General features: G+C 41.9%; 1 protein-coding gene and 1 long non-coding RNA gene across 10 annotated transcripts in view; one reads left to right on the top strand and one right to left on the bottom strand.

The window, feature by feature from the left end:
- Positions 1-15,961, bottom strand: part of LOC110836787 (uncharacterized) — a 648,071-nt gene that overhangs the window by 96,880 nt on the left and 535,230 nt on the right. The gene's annotated exons all lie outside the window — the stretch shown is intronic.
- The window catches only part of LOC110836788 (uncharacterized), a 229,735-nt gene that overhangs the window by 172,678 nt on the left and 41,096 nt on the right, over positions 1-15,961 (top strand). For 2 of the 3 annotated variants that reach the window (XR_015532589.1, XR_015532588.1), the window contains exon 3: positions 9,329-9,425. This is a non-coding gene — a long non-coding RNA (uncharacterized LOC110836788). Of the gene's footprint in view, positions 1-305; positions 618-9,328; positions 9,426-15,961 lie in introns of those variants that run through there. The other variant, XR_015532590.1, reaches the window with a different exon arrangement.

Below are 15,961 nucleotides of genomic sequence, written 5' to 3'. Positions count from 1 at the left end.
ACTGCGATGAATCCTCCGGGTTAATAAAGGGCGTGATATATTTTTATTACCAGCTGAGCAACCACTAGCTTTTCAAGATCGACTCTTCTCTGCGGGTTTAGTTAACGTGGTTCAGACTTTTGTTAGTCGTCATGTGGTTTATGAACACCGGCTAATTTCTTAGTTTCATCGTATTGGCTTCGTAACAGCAGTTCAAATCTTACGTGGATCTGAAATGAAGGATTTTGAAATATAGGCTCCCTGGCGACCGGGATATTGTATGATGTATTTAACTTTTTCTTATCATATTTGTTTTTGTTCCATAGGTTCAGTACACAGCCACAGTAGAACACAAATAAAAGGACACGTCCCCAGGAAAGCAATCAGAGAAACTGAACAAACAAATGGAAAATGAAATGTTAGGTAAAGTTAGCAGTCAAGAGAGAAACAAACATGGCTGAGAGTCGAAGACTCTTACCTTGTGTTTTGGATATACCAGCTCAGCTGTCTAAGGAATTGTCCTAGGAACGGATGCTTAAACAAAGTGAACACCAAACATCACCATTGATTCTGTAATGCACAGAGCTTCAGATACGTAACCAAAAAACTTTAACTTTGAATATGAGTTTCTTTATATTTGCGACGCCTTAAACTTGCGAATTCTTTATGCGAAATTCAAATTGGAACTTTCTGCATGTCTGCAACCTTCATGGGTTACTTGACATTGCTGTATCAACTGTAACGGTTGTGTAAAATGTGAAGGAATTAATAAAGACATATTTAATATTAAGGGGGTGCATTTTAAGGCATCGTTTTTGTATCAGAGACGTCCCGAGATCTGTTATCTAAGCCAATGGTTGTGACGTTCAGCATCGATTTCCAGAGCCGTTCCCAAACGAACCCTGAAGCTCACTTGTAGTAATTGTGGCGTCGCGACGCTTGGAGCCGGTTTTGCATGTTCGAAGGCACCTTACGTTCGTCTGTGACATGTATGCCGTTTTTCAGCGTTGTTTTAAGGTTGTTTTGAAGCTCACCTTCCGTGAAATGTGGCTTTGTGCCGACACAGCGACAGTGGACCGAAGGCTTAATTTGAATTTCATAATCGAAGTCTGAACGCAGCGCTCAGCTTCGATTATACACCGTTGTGTCCTGTGGCGGCGCTGTAATCATCGCCAAATGAGTCTTGTACCGATTACGCCACCAACTGGTTGAGTCTACTTAAGAACGTGTCCTGTCGAACATGCGAGTCCTCCCTCCCTCCCTCTCACCCCCACCCTCTCCTGACACGATTTCTGCCTTGAACCACTTACTTTCAGGTTTCCCTTCGGTAAACATCTGGAAATGTCTCTCTGGTTCTGTGCTTTAAGTTTCGTCTCGAATGTTCTGGGACAGCGGTCGCCTGACGCCATGTCCACCAGGTAATTTATTATTTTGCAATATTTTCAGTTTTTACCAACACCGCCCACCCCCCAAAAAACCGACCCCACAATTTCAATTTCATATAAAAATTTGTGTACTGGGGCCCCTGCTTTAAAGGGTTAACGAGTAACTTATTGCAGTCACATGAACCACTTTGTACGTGGGCGAAGATTAGATATTATTTTTTTTTTTACAATTTAAAGTACCTAAAATCTGCGCTAAAAGAATTTTAAATTATACACTCAAATCGATAACTGAATTGTATAATTATTAATTTCTAGTTTCTGTTCAATAAGTGTACCGACCGGGGTTCGATCCTGGACAGGGTAGAATTTTTATCTTCGCCGAAACGTCCATTGGGCTCTGGGGCCCTCCAGCGGGTACCGGGTTCTCTTCTCGGGGGCATGGCCGGCGGAACGCAAATCTGTCTCCCCTCAAGTGTTAAGAATGTTTGCAGAAATACCTCGGGTTCCCCCATTTGTCAGAATGGGTTGTGGTGCGTAGTTAATCATCAGGAATAGCCTCGCCATGATCTGTATTTGAATAAATGACGAGTCGCTGGGATATTGCAATGGTTGGGCCTATTGTAATAACTGTGAATTGTTCAGTGATACGGGCTTTCACTGTTTAATTTGAATGTACAACTTTTTAAACCTCGTGTTCCCTCCATTTATATAGGTACTCGTTATCAATATTACCGACGTAATCTGCTGAAATTAACGAGATGAAAGTTTCAAAACAAAGCAGGGCATTTTCTCCTCAGCATTTTGTTCTGATGCGGTGACTGATTTTATACGTGCGGGTACGATGGGGGGGGGGGGGGGGGGGAGAGTGGACAGATTCCTGTGGTGGGCTCTGGTTTCGGGTAGCGACCGCTGTTATCTGTTCTCGGGGCCAAGATGCGACGCGCTCGTCTGATACCAGAGCCTTTTCAGTGCTGACGTCATGTAACATCTGGTAGTCGTATATTATTTAACGCAACATCTACACGAAAGTACGTATGGTTCCCGCTTAGACGGTTCTAAGACCAAGTTCTGTAGTTGAATATTCTAACTACGTATTTAAGACAAATTTTTTTGGACAGCGCAGACTTTACTCTGCAAGGCGGATACACTTTGAGACAACAAAAGATAGAACAGTCGTAAAAACATTGCTCATGACTAGGATATAGAAATACTTCGGTAAAACGAGTCATGTTTTTAGAACTGCTTGTATATTTATATAGTTCACTTTGCCGTTGAAGTGGTACAGCTTCGCATTTGTAAGATAGCCAGCATCCAGAGTGACTCAGTCGGAAAGTGGCGGGGATTCGACACAAACTTTCAGATCACCAGATCGGCGTGTTAACCGGGTCCCTACAAACGTAAAGAACGAGAGTCAGACTTAAGGACATTGTATCAACTGATGAGATTACGTGGTATTGGGCAGTAACCCGAAAATGAATAAAATGACGATGACAATACGTCAGATGCCGGGCAGAGAGTCAAACCCGGTTACGGCTAGAAGCAAGGGCGTTATCGTAAGCCTCATCACGCGAGAATGAATGACGGCGAAGTACAGAGTATTCCGTGCTACAGCAGAATTTCCGTGAGAAGTCAGTCTGTCGGAGTTCCGCCATCGAATCGGCAGTCGGGAGTAGAGAGACCCTTAATTGGGCCCCCACACGCTCCTCGAAAGGTTGAAAAATCTCGGAGCTTGTTTGCTGCGGTGTTGTGGTAACACTGTTACGTAGTTTGTTTACCTGCCCCATTGTTTTCACAAAACCTGATCATTGTTGTAGGGTGTGGTTTCTCTCCGATAAACTTCCCAATACCACACCTCACGGTAAAAGCGGTCTATGTGACAATGAATTTCTAATACTCGTGAACCCAGGAGCCAGCAAGCGTCTTATAGATCGATGATGCTAAGTCGTTGGTACGGAGGTTACTTCACTACGCGTAGAATGAATTTTGAGGAATGTTACTTAAACACAAGACGACTGAGTAGTGAAATCACTTTCTAAACGTTCTGATGCGTTTCAAAGGACTCCTAAGTTGTTAAGAAAATGGTGGACTGGTTTCTGATTGGATGGGTAATTTTAAAATCAGTTTATGTTGTGAGACAAATGAGTTATTGTCGCCAGGAGAAAATTCTTCATTTACCACTAGGACCACATCAGTGAAAGACTTTACTGCGAGTGGACAGCCTTGTCTGTAGTCTGTTTACCATCAAAACGACACGAGTCGTTGGCTGATTTGACTTCCAAGTTTGGATTTTGACCGTGAAGAAGCCACTATAAATCCACAGGTTCTTAATTAAATTTCTTCAATATTAAGTGGGTTTTTGTGAGTCCAAAAACAACTTTGGCTTATAAATCTGGATCGGAAAGGAGTTGGTGAGCCATAACTCAATAAAATGAATTAGATACTTGTCGGTTGTTCTTCGGGAAAAACAAAGACAGTTTGAATTTTCGTTTGCTATTTAGTTTTCTCGAAAGTGAGTTTTGTGGACTCGTGTGGTTTTTCTGACGACCAATTCAGTATCAGTAGCGGTTCAAATCTGTTTTGTTGTATACCCTAACCGTGGGACTTTCCCATTTATCATGACAATAGAATTTTATTTCAACGAAACTGAGTCCACGACGTACACCCAAGATCCCACCAGGTGAACAGATGCCCAGCGCTCGAGATAAATAAAAAGATCTGCCTAATGAGAAGTGATCAGTGAACATCGTCACAATATCCTCCATAAACTCGGTCGCAGACAGGTAAGTTCGTAGCGAATCTCTCTTTGTTCAAGACTGCAGTGTATCTACAGTCGGTATTAATTTTTAATTTTATTTTTAAAGCATCCACTGCTAATATTACTTTTTAAAATTTTTACTTAAATATTTATTCCTCTACATTATTTATACCGCGCAAGTCCCAGATGTCCTTGGTGACAGTATTACTTGACGACAGAACTTTTATGTCTCGTAATTACAAACACTCGCTGTATGAAAGTCGTAAGCATTTTCCGTGCTTTATAACGTGCTGTGTTGTGGTGTATCGTTTAATTATAGAAATTAGATGGGGACGAAAGCATTGCGATATAGTTTTCAGGAGACAGAAATTCTATTATTCTTTCCTATAAAAACAATGATGGATGACGTGTTACGGCACGAATAATTTCATGTTCATTCCGACCGTAATTACTGTGTTTCGCCAGGAGAAATTTCGATTTCTTCCCACATAATACGTTCCTCCATACCTTACTACACCTACAGTTCAGTTTCTGATTGGTCGGTTGGTTACATTTGTTGAAAACACTTTGGCAAATTTAACAAAACTTTCAGTACTTAATTGATCGAATGTTGCCTTTGTTTTGAAGGGACGGGCCTACGTAAAATACACTGTGACATGTTTCCTAAAAAGGGCATTGCGAACTGCCGATTTCGCATGTACGAATAAAAATTCAGCGAACACCGAACAAAATTAAGGAACTGGAACATTGTAAGCTGGTGTACTAAATGTCACGAAGACAATGAAGGAATTTCTGTCAATTTGCAAGTAACAAATTAATCAAAAGCCATCAGTGATATTAACTCGTTTAATTTAACAAAGTAACTGCACATTCACATAGCTTATGTGTCGAGATTCATAAAATATGTCATAACCGTTCATCTCTATCTTAGTGTATAGTTATTATAATTAAAAACTACATAATATCGGTATAGAAAAGGAATATTAAGTCTTGCATTTTCAATTATACTAATGAAAATACCCTGGTTTTTTTTAAACCTTGTTGGTGTAAAGAGAATTTATGCGCTACGTACGAAGTTTAAAGAGAAGAATTATTTGAAACAATGGGCATGGCACAGTACGGAAATTGCACATAACTCTTCAACTACTGGTAAGGTTTCAATTTCTGGCAAAGGGCCTGTGCCCTTGGTTCTTTCTGAAGTAGACACCACACGAATGTGAAACATTATTTTGGTGTGTGCGGTGGTACGTCCTAATGGGGATCAGAGTAAAACTGTAAATAAGACAAAAGCCTACGTTTAATGCCAATATCGCCCTGATGATGGAGTCAGCAAACACCTCTGAAACGTCGGTAAACTTCTACCAGGCTTCACGGCGCTACAACCCAGAAGATAGACATCTTCGGACTCGACGCCAGGAAAATGTCAAATCCTACTCTTACGTCTGTCTTATGCGGAGACTCGTAAGGCGCGGATATGTCAGGGCGGTCATAATTTGGGATGTCACAGGTCGGAGGTTACCAGTCAGTTTTCGAGTAAACGTACGTTCCTACGTCTGCTTTTACCATCCATTCCGTCACACTTAAATTATTAGTTTTGAGATACTGAACAGGCAATATGCCCCTCGTACATTTCAATGCTGATACGTATTAATTTTAAACAAATGTGAAATCATCGTAAGCGCTTACTTTACTCATATGTAATATACACACGACAGAGAAATTCACGTTACACACGATGACACAGAACAATCCCAATAATTCACAAACATTCTAGGACTGGAACAACAGGTTGTAATCAGTGAAACACGATGGCTTTATAAAAATCGCATCGCCTTTCTGAACACTTGAGCGTGTTATGTTACAAACAGATCCTTTTGTTTTGTTACATTTCAAGTCTTTATGGGTAATTTAGTTGCGAAAAGCTTTCATTACCGGGTTCAGGACTACGTAAAGTTTGATAATTACTGAATCAGCCCTAATTGCCCAGCTATGCCATACGATACAGGTTTAATACGAGTCAGTGCATTTATAACTATGGGCCGATATTCTTGATTAATTGTAATATAAGCTGACGTTACAGTGGTAATGTAAGGCCCATTTTGACGGCACTGGAGACCAGAAACGACCGGCATTTGTTCCTTGCTAACCGCTTACCACTTAGTTAACACGTCGGTAAATATCAGGACACAGCTTAGGGAGAACAGACACTTTGCTTAAATCAAAGTAATCTTAATTTAATAAATTCGGCCTACAGTAAGCTTGTTATGAGGAATGTCATTTTAAGTCACCGGGGATTGAACCCAGGTACCCTCCTGGGTTGTGACGCCGTGTAATCTGATAGTTTACCGACGTTTCAGAGAAGCATACTGTCGTTGACGTATCCGTCAAGAAATTTGACCGACAGGATGCCTGTCATGGGGGGAGAGTTCTCGCGGTAGGAAGGAGCCTCATCAGTTGATGCGAGAGTCCCAGCACTTAACGCCGTCTTGCTGGCACTGTAAGTGACCGGCGCTTGTCAGGTTCGTTAACAGCGGTGCTGACACAGCGCGTCTGGTCGGGAAGTGGCGTGGCCTAGGTTACACAAACAGCCTTTTGCCCTCCTCGATCCCTGTTTTCTTTTACGATTTATCTTTTCTCTTTTTCTTGTACTTTTAGGTCTTATTTCCACCATATTCATTTTTTTAAAATTTCTTTAATTCCTTCAATTCTATTCATCATTCACGTCTCTTTCATCAGTTAAATATTCTCAAGTTATTCAACGACCTTGCGTCGGTAAGGTTAGTTTAGATTAGTTTAGGTTTAGGTTACATTAGTTCAGGTTAGGTTAGTTTAGGTTAGGTTACGTTACGTTAGATTAGGTTAGGTTAGGTTAGGTTAGATTAGGTTAGTTTAGGTTAGGTTAGTTTAGGTTTAGGTTATTTTAGGTTAGGTTAGGCTAGTTTAGGTTAGGTTAGGTTAGTTTAGGTCAGGTTAGGTTAGTTTAGGTTACGTTACGTTAGATTAGGTTAGGTTAGGTTAGGTTAGATTAGGTTAGTTTAGGTTAGGTTAGTTTAGGTTTAGGTTATTTTAGGTTAGGTTAGGCTAGTTTAGGTTAGGTTAGTTTAGGTCAGGTTAGGTTAGTTTAGGTTACGTTACGTTACGTTAGATTAGGTTAGGTTACGTTAGACTAGGTTAGTTTAGGTTAGGTTAGTTTAGGTTAGGTTATTTTAGGTTAGGTTAGGCTAATTTAGGTTAGGTTAGGTTAGTTTAGGTTAGGTTAGTTTGTCTTGATAGACATGAAAATCCTTGGACTAAGAAATGCGATTCTTCACACTGTTTAACATTGCACTAGATGCAGACTGCTTACGAGGTACGATCGTCCTGATGATGGAGGAAACAATGACTTCCGAAACGATGCTAAACTTCTACCGGACTACAATGGCACAATAACCCATAAGACAGCCATATTCGTACTCGACAACGTAAGAACCTGGAAACTCACGCGACTGGTTGTTTCATGCTTTACCTGATGAAGGAAGCAGAGAAAAGAGTCGAAACCCTTTGAGTTTCGTATCTGGAGGACAAAAAAGTGCGTCAGTTCAATGTTTATGCCGTCATTTATTTCTTCCCAGAATTCTCACATTGTTATGTAACTGCATGGAACAGAGTCCTCCTTGAGAAGCTGACTGTTGTTCATATAATCCCGAATGTTCCTGCCGTCTGTGTACTTTATTTACGAAAGACTTCTGACTGTTCGGTGGTTCCCATCCCGACCCATCATTTAGCTCACTCTTCGCCTTCGTAATATTTTTCTTTAAGATCCATTTTAATATTATCCTCCCACGTATGTTTAGGTTTCCACAGTGAAATCTTCCTTACAATTGCTCCTACAGAAATTTCGTATGCATCTTTCATTTTCCAGTGCCTACTACATGCCCCGTCCGTCTCATTATCCTTGATTTAATCACTCTAATGACGTTTGGTGACGTCATTTTCAAAGGCTTCTGAGAAGGCTGTGTTGCAATGTGGATTACTCAGTTCTTGGACTTTGGATCTGTTTTCTTCCTCAGTTGTATGGCAGAGGGGCGTATTTTGATAAAATATGAGAAGATAATTTAAAAAATGAATGGCCACATGCTTTCGCCGAACTTATATTGCTCTTAATTTCGTCATCAATGTTAATTTCGGCTTATTATTGTCGTTATCGAATAAGACATTCTCGCACGGCCTATGCATACGAATAGATCTGTAGTTAGCTGTAGTGTACTTTACGCTGCTCGCCACAGGAATATTCTACAACTTCCTCTAGACCAGTGGTATACACCCTGGGGTACGCGTACCCCCGGGGGTACTCGAAGATATCTTAGGGGATACGTGAAATTTAAAAAAAATATTTTATGATAAACACTGAATAATCAGTAATGTAATTTATTTAATTTATTTTAGATGTAGATTATATACTATGTATAACTTGAATTATACACCAACAACTTTGGGGGTACAAAGTTGAAGAGAAATTATATCTGGGGGTACGCGGAGACATCTTAGGGGGTACGTGAAATTTTAAAAAATATATATTATTTTATGATAAACATTGAATAATCAGTAATGTAATTTATTTAATTTATTTTAGATGTAGATTATATACTATGTATAACTTGAATTATACACCAACAACTTTTGGGGTACAAATTTGAAGAGAAATTATATCTGGGGGTACGCGAACAAAAAAAAAAAGGTTGAATGCCACTGCTCTAGACCACAAAACGTTTAATTTTGAAATGTGCGCGCGCACTCTTCCAACCGAGCGTGGACACGATATTACAAGAGTCCTAAGTAGGCCTTCTCTCATTCTGTCTTGTCTTCTGTTTGTACTTTAACATGCAGCCAGATGGGGGAGACAGTATTCATGATGATAAAGACAGCTATAAAGATGAAAATGCTTACTAGATCAATGAATGTCGCAGAAATGCATAAAATACCCCGAGCAGAATTTCCTTAACAAAGAGTGGAAGGTACGAGCATAAATGTACATTACTACCACGAAACTAACCACTGAATGTTCACGGGAAACGGGAGACTTCCAGGTTATAACAGGACTTAGAGCCGGCTGCATTCCTGTGGCCACAGAAATCACTACACTTCATTACAGAAGTGCGTACCTTCTCGTTATTTTAACGGGCACAGACTGGAAACCACGTCATTTACGCTGCCTTTTTCTGATTCGCAGGTTCGTCGTCGGTGGCGGAAATGTGAACACCGGAAGTGCGTGCGAGTAAGATTTCTCTCCCGAAGACGTAAAGACTTCAAAACTACAAATGTTTAAGGTAAGGTTCAATTTTGATATTAGTACAACGTGGGATTTGTGTACCAACTTAGCATTTGCTTTAGGATCGAGAAAACCACGGAAGATTTTGATCGGAGTAGACTGTGGCAGGACCTTCCAGATGCCAGCAATCCGACATCTGAAGACTCGAACCCTAAGGGTTCTCCGATTCTTTTCCCGCGGCTAGTCTAAATAACATTCAAGTATCAGTCCGTACCGCAAAGGAAACACAACACTATTACAAAGATCAACGTGTTAATGATGATTACGGAAATAATCCCTGTAAGACTCGAGGTTCTCACAGCGGTGAGTATGAAGTTTTCTGTCTTCTGGGTTGTTGCGCTGTGTAGTCTGGTCGATGTTAACCAACGTTTCAGAGGTCATACTGCCTCCGTCATCAGAGTATGAAGTTTTCTGTCTTCTGGGTTGTTGCGCTGTGTAGTCTGGTCGATGTTAACCAATGTTTCAGAGGTCATACTGCCTCCGTCATCAGAGTATGAAGTTTTCTGTCTTCTGGGTTGTTGCGCTGTGTAGTCTGGTCGATGTTAACCAATGTTTCGGAGGTCATACTGCCTCCATAATCAGGGCGATGAGTATGAAGATTTCTGTCTTCTGGGTTGTTGCGCTGTGTAGTCTGGTCGATGTTAACCAACGTTTCAGAGGTCATACTGCCTCCGTCATCAGAGTATGAAGTTTTCTGTCTTCTGGGTTGTTGCGCTGTGTAGTCTGGTCGATGTTAACCAATGTTTCAGAGGTCATACTGCCTCCGTCATCAGAGTATGAAGATTTCTGTCTTCTGGGTTGTTGCGCTGTGTAGTCTGGTCGATGTTAACCAACGTTTCAGAGGTCATACTGCCTCCGTCATCAGAGTATGAAGTTTTCTGTCTTCTGGGTTGTTGCGCTGTGTAGTCTGGTCGATGTTAACCAATGTTTCGGAGGTCATACTGCCTCCATAATCAGGGCGATGAGTATGAAGATTTCTGTCTTCTGGGTTGTTGCGCTGTGTAGTCTGGTCGATGTTAACCAACGTTTCAGAGGTCATACTGCCTCCGTCATCAGAGTATGAAGTTTTCTGTCTTCTGGGTTGTTGCGCTGTGTAGTCTGGTCGATGTTAACCAACGTTTCAGAGGTCATACTGCCTCCGTCATCAGAGTATGAAGTTTTCTGTCTTCTGGGTTGTTGCGCTGTGTAGTCTGGTCGATGTTAACCAATGTTTCAGAGGTCATACTGCCTCCGTCATCAGAGTATGAAGTTTTCTGTCTTCTGGGTTGTTGCGCTGTGTAGTCTGGTCGATGTTAACCAATGTTTCGGAGGTCATACTGCCTCCATAATCAGGGCGATGAGTATGAAGATTTCTGTCTTCTGGGTTGTTGCGCTGTGTAGTCTGGTCGATGTTAACCAACGTTTCAGAGGTCATACTGCCTCCGTCATCAGAGTATGAAGTTTTCTGTCTTCTGGGTTGTTGCGCTGTGTAGTCTGGTCGATGTTAACCAATGTTTCAGAGGTCATACTGCCTCCGTCATCAGAGTATGAAGATTTCTGTCTTCTGGGTTGTTGCGCTGTGTAGTCTGGTCGATGTTAACCAACGTTTCAGAGGTCATACTGCCTCCGTCATCAGAGTATAACGATTTTTGTCTTCTGGGTTGTTGCGCTGTGTAGTCTGGTCGATGTTAACCAACGTTTCAGAGGTCATACTGCCTCCATCATCAGAGTATGAAGATTTCTGTCTTCTGGGTTGTTGCGCTGTGTAGTCTGGTCGATGTTAACCAACGTTTCAGAGGTCATACTGCCTCCGTCATCAGAGTATGAAGTTTTCTGTCTTCTGGGTTGTTGCGCTGTGTAGTCTGGTCGATGTTAACCAATGTTTCAGAGGTCATACTGCCTCCGTCATCAGAGTATGAAGTTTTCTGTCTTCTGGGTTGTTGCGCTGTGTAGTCTGGTCGATGTTAACCAATGTTTCGGAGGTCATACTGCCTCCATAATCAGGGCGATGAGTATGAAGATTTCTGTCTTCTGGGTTGTTGCGCTGTGTAGTCTGGTCGATGTTAACCAACGTTTCAGAGGTCATACTGCCTCCGTCATCAGAGTATGAAGTTTTCTGTCTTCTGGGTTGTTGCGCTGTGTAGTCTGGTCGATGTTAACCAATGTTTCAGAGGTCATACTGCCTCCGTCATCAGAGTATGAAGATTTCTGTCTTCTGGGTTGTTGCGCTGTGTAGTCTGGTCGATGTTAACCAACGTTTCAGAGGTCATACTGCCTCCGTCATCAGAGTGTAACGATTTTTGTCTTCTGGGTTGTTGCGCTGTGTAGTCTGGTCGATGTTAACCAACGTTTCAGAGGTCATACTGCCTCCATCATCAGAGTATGAAGATTTCTGTCTTCTGGGTTGTTGCGCTGTGTAGTCTGGTCGATGTTAACCAACGTTTCAGAGGTCATACTGCCTCCGTCATCAGAGTATGAAGTTTTCTGTCTTCTGGGTTGTTGCGCTGTGTAGTCTGGTCGATGTTAACCAATGTTTCAGAGGTCATACTGCCTCCGTCATCAGAGTATGAAGTTTTCTGTCTTCTGGGTTGTTGCGCTGTGTAGTCTGGTCGATGTTAACCAATGTTTCGGAGGTCATACTGCCTCCATAATCAGGGCGATGAGTATGAAGATTTCTGTCTTCTGGGTTGTTGCGCTGTGTAGTCTGGTCGATGTTAACCAACGTTTCAGAGGTCATACTGCCTCCGTCATCAGAGTATGAAGTTTTCTGTCTTCTGGGTTGTTGCGCTGTGTAGTCTGGTCGATGTTAACCAATGTTTCAGAGGTCATACTGCCTCCGTCATCAGAGTATGAAGATTTCTGTCTTCTGGGTTGTTGCGCTGTGTAGTCTGGTCGATGTTAACCAACGTTTCAGAGGTCATACTGCCTCCGTCATCAGAGTATAACGATTTTTGTCTTCTGGGTTGTTGCGCTGTGTAGTCTGGTCGATGTTAACCAACGTTTCAGAGGTCATACTGCCTCCATCATCAGGGCGCCCTGATGACGGAGGCAGTATAACCTCTGAAACGACATCGACCAGACTACACAGCGCAACAACCCAGAAGACAGAAATCTTCAAATAATCCCTGTTTGCATTAAGAGTCATATGAAACCCATGAATATAAAATTAATATTTATTGAGAGTTAAAGTAGATGGTACATGTAATTCTAATGGGTTTCAAGGGGTTAATTTTAATTTAATTCGTTTTTGTGGTCAGTAACAACAGACGCATCTGACACGTGACCCATTTTTCTGCCCAATATCACTTGTTTTCGTTCTGGTACATAAGAATTAACGTTTATCTTTTACCGGATGCTGAGACTAGGGATACGAAAGTTGAATTCGTAACGTTTTCTTTTCTGAAAACGTGACCGAGCAAGTCTACATTCAATAAGTAGGAAGAAACTTCTGTGCGGGGGAGGTTTAGAAGACAAGCCATCATAACCTGTTGGCCCGTCTGAACTACCGCTGTGTATAGCTATTCAGCCATACCAAGCTGCTTACAGCATTCCGCTGTTATTTTCCTCTGCGCAGTTTTACAAAGTTTTCCACCACTAAAGCTCACAGATATTTTTGTACCGCAAGGATGTTATTTATTTTTATTTTACGGAGCCATAAGGTACCATTCGTTCCCCTCGTACTAAGAATATTATTTGGCTCGAAGGCCAATAAAAGTACAAACTCTGCTGTTATTGAACAAAGATGGTCCACTTCTCTATTTCGGCTGCACATTAAGCTCTCGCAAGCTATTGGTCCTTTACTGTCGTATCATGAATTACTTCAGACCCGTGAAATAATGGGCTAATGCGCGTTCCTTACGTCATGAATACTAATTCTGTACCACATGAGGCCCGTCTCAACATCAGCTCACAGAAGTTGAGGGTCCATCCTGTGAAGATTCCTTCCAACCATGTTATCAGACTTGTGACTTCAATCCTAACCAATTCCACGGAGCAGAGTCTTTGAGAAACAGTCAGTCAGCTGTTTAGGGAATTTCCCTCGGCTGTCTGAACCTGAAGGCTCATTACCGTGTTCACAAAACCCCTCCACCAGTCCCTATCCTGTTCCAGTTCGAGCTAACCCACGAATTTTCATGCTATTTGTTTGAGACCATTTTAAAAATTTGGTTTGTACTCCCATCTACTCCTACGTCTTGCCAGTAGCCTCTTTTATCAAGGCGTTTAAAACAGTATTCTGTAGATCCAAGCATTTCCTATCTCTGCACGGTGATGGTGGGACAAGCAAACATCTCTGAAACGTCGGTAAAATTCTACAAGACTACACCGTGCAGCAACCTTCACACTCGCAGCCATGAGAACCTGAAATCGCACTGCGAACAAGAGATTATTTGGTAGACCTAGACATAAAAGGAACAATGTGTGCTGAACTTTGACTCAGGACACGTCCAGTGGCGGATGATTATGAACACAACAATTAAATGTTCAGGATTCATAAAATGTGCGGAATTTCTCGACTATCAGTTTCACAAATTTGACTCCGTATAGTGGAGTTCGTCGTCCTGGGGGGATTTCTGGAGTGACTGAGTAAGCTCACGACAAACGCAGTCAAGGCACCTATGACGTATCGGATAGAGGCAGAAGCGTTAGCCACTAGGTGGCCTGTCTGATACGCCACTGCACCGACTCCTTTCTCTGATTCCGTGCGTCACCCTTCAGGAATTTCGCAAGTCGTAACCATCCCGAGAGTAGTTCTCGTTTTTATTTTTATGTGCTATTTCTTGTTTCATATTTCCTAACGGCAGTTAATTTAGGAGTTGCTTCAGAAGCAACTCTCAGAAAATTCGTCTCACACTGCCAAGATCGTATAGCAGCTCCTCGCTTAGCTGCCTATCGAAACTCGCGACGGCTTACGTATTTATTTAGAGGAGAGTTTAAATCGTGACGTATGTGACACTGATCCACGCGCAGATTCCAGGACTTCGTTAAGTAAGACGGCCAGTTCCCGTATTTTCAAACTATTCACTGACCAGAAATAAACTTTGAACCCAGAATTCATACGTAACCCCTTGAAGCACGAATCCGGTCTGAATGATATTTAGGAATTCGGTCCGTACCGCGAAGTAAACACTGGTTAACGCTGTTTAAGGAAATAATCGACGTTTACACTGAGAATCATATGAAACCCACAGAAATCACTCCGTGGGAAAGTTAAAGTTTATAGATTATTAAAACTGGTGGTACATATAGTTACCACTGGATTTAACGTTGTACCCGTGGGAGTTGAGGTATACCTCCACGCATTCTTAACCTCGGTCCTAGATTGTTGTGACGATATAACACCACCTCGTGGCCTGCCCTGTGGCCTTCATGCTACAAAGCCGATCTGCTCATGGTCTTGTAGTCTGTGGGCTAGCCAACATACTTCTTCAGCAACACTCAGCCCTGAAGATGGAAGTAGTTTTTTCCTCCGAAACCCACATGACGTCACAGCACAGAAGATCAAAATCGACAGTCCGAAAATTCCGCCTGGGCCACTGAAGGATTGAATGACAAGACAAACATTGAAATTGAACATGATGAAACAAATGTCGCGAACTGCATCAGAACAGGGTCGAACCGTGGGCTTCTGTTAACGTCGATGGCAAATTTTCATGACACGTGTCTTCGGGGACTGGTTGTCATTCAGACAGATGTTTGACTTCTGTTGTTTTTTTTAAAATATATTTGTTATTGTTTGTTTTGTAATAAAATTAACAAAAATTGTGTCGGGGGTGCACAGTTATAGGGGGATTTACCCTTCAAGCATTAACTGTCATGACATTTGCTTTGTTGCTGGATAATGCGCAGTGGAGCAAATGAATTTTAGTAACAGCGTGACACCAGTTGCTAGGCGCTGCTGGATGCTGTGTGCATCTTGCGAAGGGAACATAAACACAGGACGTGGGTGAAATTCCTGATGCGTTTTCCTCACAGTTCATAAAACACACAACCGCCCCCCAAATACACCCCAGATCTTACAACACTCCTCGGGTGACACGAGAAGATCACGTAAGATCTGTGACTGTCTCATTCATTATACAAATATATTTTTGGACATTTACCATTTTCTGACGTAGGCAAATATTGCATTTGCAACATATTTCAGAGGTAGGCTCTTAAATTGATTTTTTTTGTCAACATAGCGACAGAGAAATCCAACAGTGGTCGCTATTATTATTTTCATTACGCAATATAAAGGTTTTACCAGCCCGTCAATTAGAATGGTAACCAATCGCGTAGAGACAGGAGGATAGACAATCCCCGAAACGTCGAAAATATCAAAACTTAGCCGACATAAAATTCCCAATAGGCATATAATTGGTTTTCTACCCGAAAGGTGTGCGTTTTGATTGGAAAGCCCTGAGGGGGAGAGAACAGTCGGAAGAATTAAGTATAGACAGGAAGATAATATTAAAATGAATCTTATGGAAAGTATGGGTTGAATTCATGTGGCGTATGATACGGACCGGCGGTGGGCTGTTGTGAATGCGGCAATGAACCTCGGAATTTGAGTGT

Source organism: Zootermopsis nevadensis, unplaced genomic scaffold (genome assembly GCF_977971745.1).
Source record: "Zootermopsis nevadensis isolate Lab colony 2312 unplaced genomic scaffold, Znev_1.0 Znev_ptg000061l, whole genome shotgun sequence".
In the NCBI taxonomy this organism is placed as follows: domain Eukaryota; kingdom Metazoa; phylum Arthropoda; class Insecta; order Blattodea; family Termopsidae; genus Zootermopsis; species Zootermopsis nevadensis.
The sequence above is the reverse complement of the archived record's forward strand: the minus strand, read 5'-3'. Positions and strand labels throughout refer to the sequence as shown.